This window comes from Ricinus communis, chromosome 2 (assembly GCF_019578655.1).
Source record: "Ricinus communis isolate WT05 ecotype wild-type chromosome 2, ASM1957865v1, whole genome shotgun sequence".
Classification (NCBI taxonomy): Eukaryota; Viridiplantae; Streptophyta; class Magnoliopsida; order Malpighiales; family Euphorbiaceae; genus Ricinus; species Ricinus communis.
The window spans coordinates 26,445,177-26,452,268 of record NC_063257.1 but is presented as its reverse complement, the minus strand read 5'-3'; the positions used below and the strand labels follow the sequence as shown (position 1 = coordinate 26,452,268).

At 35.7% G+C, this 7,092-nt stretch overlaps 1 non-coding gene across 1 annotated transcript; it reads left to right on the top strand.

Moving 5' to 3' along the window:
* The first annotated feature begins 1,929 nt into the window (after positions 1 to 1,929).
* Positions 1,930 to 2,036, top strand: LOC112535526. Its single transcript, XR_003079640.1, has one exon. It is a non-coding gene; the product is annotated as a small nucleolar RNA R71 (small nucleolar RNA).
* Positions 2,037 to 7,092: the final 5,056 nt, after the last annotated feature.

Genomic DNA, 7,092 nt, shown 5'->3' with positions numbered 1-7,092 from the left:
CTCACCTCGGGTGTCAAGTCTACTGCTGAAATGTCAGGCAAACTGTTGTCTTTATTTAGATATGCATGGTCGATATGCTTTAGGAGCTCTTTCAACTCAAGAACTGGTGGTTCCTCAATTGATGGCCTCAACTTCTGCACACCTACCCTGTCAATTACAACAAACTTATTATCCTCTTCACTTGGCTCATTTGTTAATAAAAATTCAAGCTGCTCCAACACTTTTTAATTTAATAGCTCATGCTCATCTTTTATTGGCAAAGTAACTTGTAAAGGGTCTTCAACCAACATTTCCTGTAACTGTGTCTCAACAACATCATCAAGTACATTAATAGAATACAGAACATCATCATAATCTAAAGACTATTTCATAGAATTATTCAAGTCAAAGGTGACAGTCTCATCCCCTACCCTAAGTTCAAGCTTTCCATCACAAACATCTATAATTGCCCTAGATGTTGCAAGGAAAGTTCTACCTAGAATCAAAGGTAAACTACTCTCACTATCCATGTCTAAGATCACAAAGTCAACAGGAAATATTAATTTATCCACCTTAACAAGCATTCTCTATAATACCCCTAGGATACTTGACTGACCTATCAGCTAGTTGTATACTTATCCTAGTAGGTTTTGTCTCTCCCAGCCCCAATTTAGCAAATAGGTTATGCAGTATTACATTAATGCTAGCTCATAAATCAATTAAAGCATTACTAATAGTTAAGTCAACTATAACACAAAGGATAGTAAAACTCCCTGGATCGTGTTTCTTTTCTGCTAACTTGTTTTGGAAAACCATCGAACATTCCTCGTTTAGCATCACGAATACCAAGTCCTCAAACTTCCTTTTGTTGCTAAGGATCTCCTTTAAGAACTTTGCATACCTAGGCATCTACGAAATACCTTCAACAAAAGGTAAGTTAATGTGCAGTTGTTTAAATACATCAAGCAATTTACTAAACTGCTGCTTGACTTGCGCTTACTTCAGCTTAGTAGGGTACAGAATTTTGGGAAAGTATTTCCTCAGTGGAATCTTCTTTGCCTCTTCCTTTTCTGGTTCCTTTGCCTTGTTATCTTCAACCTTTCTGCTTGAATCTACCTGCATCAAGATCATTATTAGAAATAGGAGAAGAACCAAAAATATAACCAAGAATATACTTACCTGACCGCAAAGTGATTGCGTTCACATGCTCTCTCGGGTTGGACTCTATATTGCTAAGCAAAGTCCCTAGCTGCCTCTCTGCCAATATCTTAGAAATCTGGCCTATTTGATTCTCCAAGTTCTGAATGGAGGCCTGTTGATTTCTAAGAGCTATGTCTGTCTGCTGAAATCTGGTATCTAAAGTGGACACAAACTTCATCATCAGCTCCTCTAAATTAGACTTTATCTCTTAAGTCTAAGGAGACTGGGGTAGGAGAACAGATTATTGCGGCTACTAATGTAGTCGCTGAAACCCTGGTGGCCCCTGGTTATTATTGTTTCTCTATCCAAAGTTCGAATGATTTCTCCAGCCTAGATTATAAGTGTTGCTATACAGTTTGTTCTGCTGCCTAGGCTGACTCCCCATATAGTCCACCTGTTCATTGTTAGATGAAGAAGAAGCAACCATACCTCCTGACATACAGTTGCTACTGAAATACGAACCACCACAAAACTCACAACTTGCTTGAGCTGCTTGGACAGGCATCTGGAGTTGATTAATTTTCTTAGATAATAACTCCATTTGAGCCGCCAAGGCTGTAGTGGCATCCAACTAGTGTATACTCCCTTGAGGTCCTGTCTTGCTCCTAGTAGTGTGCCACTGGTAATTGTTTATGGCCATCTCCTTTATCAAACTCTGGGCTTGCTCTAGTGTCTTGCTGCTCAAAGAACCACCTGCAGCTGCATCTACCAAAACCATTATAAAACGGTTGTACATGTAACCAGATTGGTAGTCCATGGTGTGGGCAGCATTGCAGTAGGTCCTTGTGCCTCTCCCAGGTGTCGTACATCTACTCATCGTCAAACTGCACAAAGGAAGATATGTCATTTCTAAGTTTAGCGATTTTAAAGGGAGGAAAGTACTTAAACAGAAATTTTTCTGCCAAAGAATCCCAAGTAGTGATAGTGTTTAGAGGTAGCGACTGTAGCCATCGCTTTGCTCTATCCCTCAAACAAAATGGAAACAAGCGGAGACGAATTGCATCGTCTGTTGTTCCATTAATCTTGAAGGTGTCATAAATCTCCAAGAAACTCACTATATGCGCATTAGGATCCTCATCTGGCAAGCCTATAAACTGAACCATTTGTTACACCATCTAAATTACATTAGGCTTTATTTTAAAATTATTGGCAGCGATATCCGGTCTCGTAATGCATGTTCGCATCCCCTCCAGCGATGGTCTCGCAAAATCATACATCATCCGGCTATTCTCATTATTATCATTAGCGTCTGCCATCTCTACTGTAATGTCTTCTGGTTCACCCTCCTCTACGGCTTTCCTAACCTGAATATCTTCCTCCTCTACATTCAATCGCATCCTCAACTACCTAAGGGATCAGTCTAATTTTGGCAGAGAGTCTACTAGATCAGGATTAGGCCTCTTGGTCATACACTACTTGAAACAACGAATAACCAACAATACAAATGAATAAAAGAATAAAATCAAGCAAAAAACAAATAAAGAACAAAGAATAAATGGCTAAATTAATAAGAACACACAGTTCACAATATTTCTCAAAATAGTTTTCCCTAGTAACGGCGCCAAAAACTTAGTACTGGCTAAACATGACTAACAATCTACAGGCAAGTGCACCTATCGAATGTAATCTAGCTATGACAAGTATCAATATATCCCACGGGAACTGAGAAGCTACTGTTATTATGCTATTCCTATTATCTAACATATCAAAAGGTGGTGAAGATCATTAACTAAAAATTGATTGAGAATGCAAATGAAAACTAAATTTTAACAAAGAGAATGAAAGTTTGAAAAAGACAATAAGATGAGTTAACCCAATTGGGGATTCCTTTAGCTAGGCGGCTTAAAAATAATAATTTATGAATTGATTGATTAAGAATTGCAATCTATGGACAATTTCTTAAATGAATTGGAATCTTTCTCGAGTTAACCAATTCCTAATCTTAAAGATCTAAAGTTGAAATTTCTTTCTAACAATTGATTTTAGAATAGCATCAATCTCTAAATCACTGCTAATGAGAATGTCTAGTTCTTATTCTAATAAGTTATTATACTTATCTCTAAGATGCAAATCACTTAATTACATTAGCAGTTGTCCAAACTCAATTGAATTTCTCAATTACAAAGGAGTTCTCAAATTGATTCAATAATGAAGAAGAAACAGTAGATTTTGTTGTACTTAAATGAAAACTATAATCTTAAATTGACAATCCAATCAATTAAGCATAAAACAAGCCTAGCATGGCTAAAGATCACCCCAAATGGGTTTAACAAGATTAGTTACACATGTTCATGATTAAACTAATACAAGAATCAAATACAAAGTAAACAAGAATCAAAAAGAACATTCCACCCTTTTCTCAAATGGTGGAAATGCTATCCCCTCTTGAATAACTCTGAACGCAATCTCTGCAGTTCAAAATCTCCTCCTTCTTTCCTTTGACTCTTTCATCCAATCCTCAAAAATAGCTAATTGGATGATGTTGAAGTGGAATTCGTCTTTTTTTTTTTCTTTTTGATCGTCTGGAAGTTTGCACTCAAAGTCTGTCTTGAATACTTTAAAATTTTCTCTCTCTCAAATCCCCTCTCTTTCTTTTTTTTTCTCTTAAATCAGGTTTCGGGATCTAACACGGCTTGGATTTGGGCCGTGTTGGCCAATCTATGCCGTGTTGATCTAGAATTGTACATCTGGCCTTCTTTAGCACGGCTTAGATTTGGGTCGTGCTGCTCAGCACGGGCATGCTCCTAGGCCGTGTCACTCTCAGAAACGGTGTTGCAAATTGATTCTTCTCGTCATAGGTAAGGCATTTCAACATGCCCTCTGAGCCTAACAATGCTCCTTAGCACGGGCGTGTTGGCAGGGCGTGTTGAACAGTCTAACGCGCCCGATTCGTCCGTTTATTCCCAATTTTGGTCTGATTTCTCTCTAACTTTAATGGTGTACCTAGAGAAACACCTGAGACACAAACAAAACTAAAACAGGGTGATTCTAATACAAAAAACACATAATTTGCTCTAAGAACAACTCAAGATCAAGCATGCAAATATGTTTAATATCAAGGATATCATTTTATTTTATGATCATTATAATAAATACTGTTAGATTTATTTTATCAAATTTAGACACCTTGTTGAAAAAATCTTTAACTATTTTATCATGTCCTTTAGACTAATTATAGGTAGGGGAAGAATATTAAGCATTGTTTGAATACAACTCATTGCAATTTATGTCCAAAAACAACATAACATAATGAATATATAGAAAACAAATGCCATCATAATGAATATGTAGAAGAAAACACCGTCATATTATTGAAATAATTTTAGCTCTACTACAACATTCTCATGTTCCAAATAAATATTGGAAGTATGCATATACTGTAGTGTACATTATTAATCGATTACCTCCTTCCAACTTAGAATCTGATTGCCCTTTTTTTATTCATTTTCATCAATCACCGAACTACTTGTCCATGTATATAATTGGTTGTTTATGTTACCCTTGGCTCATACCATATAGTGAAAAAAATAAATGGGCTCATAGGTCAAAATAATGTGCCTTCATGGGTTACAGTAAATTTTATAAAGATTATATTTGTGTTTACACCATAACTTTTATGCCGTAAATAATTAATAAGCTCAATCCAAAATTAGGCCCAAATTCTTAATAAAAGGATTTAATTAAAATAATTATTTTAACTAGTTTAATTAAAATGATGGACAATAATATTTTGCACAGCAGTTTGATTCTTCATACGGGGGAAAGGAGATTCAAATTGAAAGTTGTTTAAAACTCCTCCTATGGCAGTTTTGGGATTTAGCCTCATGGTATACATGTCATATGGACAGTTAATTACAAGCTATAGTTCTTGATGGGAGTTATGGGAATACAAGAAATAAAAAGAAGAAAAAAGAAGCAAGGGTGAGAACAAACACAACACAGATAAACTCAGACAATTTCAATCAACAAAACTCTCTGTATTTTTTATTTTTACAAAAAGAACTTTCTTTGTACTTTAAAACTCTCAAGTAATATTATTATAGTACTTTTTATTCAAGTTTATAGTCATTTATATAGCCATTAAGTAGAACATCAAACAAATTGTGGCTGAAAGGCATTTGAGATGCACAAATCGTTCTTAAAAAGAAGTCAAGGAGCACAATATTACACGGTTCGTGTACCACACACATGTGGCATGCTCGCAAATCTAAATCTAGAGCTAATATAATTTGGCACGCCCAGTGGTTCATCTATTCTACAATGGCCTCGAGAACAAGAAATAATAATGGAAAGGAACCAATGGAGCCTTAAGCAGGGTTGCTATTGATGAAGTAAAACGTGAAGGTGAAGTTTTTGTTCCTCATATGGTGGAGCAGTTAGACAAGAACATGGCACCTCAAGGCACATCTCAGTACTCTTAAGCGCTAATAATTACTGAAAAAGCCATTGGAGGTCACCTAATGCTATGTGGTTGAAAGTTCAGGTGTGGACTTAACTAATCCAGTTGTTAATCCCTTGTTAGGATTTTTATTACGTTCACAAGAAACCCATAATATGCATCTTAAAGTCCTATAGGAAATTAGTGAGAAATTAACTAGTAGTTGCCTCTAATACTCCCAAGAGTGAAAATTCAAATGCTACTACTAGAGAGAAAAATGTCCTAAAGGGACTTGGGGTGCAATTTTCTATAGAAAAGAAAGGGTTCATGGAAATAGTGTACAAATGACTAGTCTAGTGGAGCCTCAGGCTTTTTTGGCCAAGAAAAGATATGTGCCTCTACATAGGAGAAAGGATGTTAGAGTGCAAACTCCTAATGGCCACAATAACATTGGCAGGCTATACTTACCCCATCAAATTATTGCTAATACTAATGGAATTAATCAACCTACCATATATGATAAGGAAGGAGGCATAGGGGCAATCCTCCAAAAATTAATCAATGTAGGAATATGGTGAATCTGCCTTTTCAGCCTCATAGATAACCCTCATTAGATGTAGAGGCTGTTAGGGATATGGTACAAGAATTATATGGTCCTGGCCTTAGACAAATTGGCTGACCATAATTTTATAAGCCATACCCTAACAATGTGGATATTGATAATCCTTATCCTAGGGGATATAGGATCCCTGATTTCACTCTTTTTTTCTAGAGAGGATGGCCATTCTATCCTAGAGCATATTGCTAGATTTATAATTCAGTATAGGGAATTGACTAACCTAGAGAATTTTGCTAACTTTAAGTTAAGGTTGTTTCCTAATTCTTTGACAAGAACAAATTTTACATGGTATGCAACTTTGCCAAGAAACTCTATATGCACATGGCAAGAAATGGAACATCAGTTTCATATCCAATTTTTTAGGGCAAAACCAGAAGTATATATTGTAGGATTATCAAGAGTAACACAAAAGGGTGGTGAATTGGATGATGTTTATATTGCTAGATTTAAGAAAATGAGAAGCAGGTACAAAATCTATCTCTCGGAGATGAAGTTTGTAAAAATGGCTCAAAGCAGATTAATTGTTGAATTGAGGAAGAAGTTCTAGAAAATGAAAGTTATGGATCTTTAGGAGTTGGCAGTAAAAGTAATTGAATATGAAGAATTGTTAAAAGAGGAGAATCAGAAAAGTAGGGCTGCTATGAGGAGTTATGATTAAAAAATTCATAATCTTGAGATTGAAGTGTTAGTGGTAGATCTTTCAATCACTTCTATACTCGGCCATCTTTGGTAAAGAAACTTCATGAATCTTAGAAAAAATCACATGCAAGCAATGCTTCCCACAATATATTTTTTATGTCATCAAGAAAAATGATATCTTACCTTCTCAAGGAAAATTTCATTAAGTTGCCTCATGATCAAAATGTGCCAATAAAAGAGGAACTTAAAGGAAAGGATTATTACAAATATCATAATT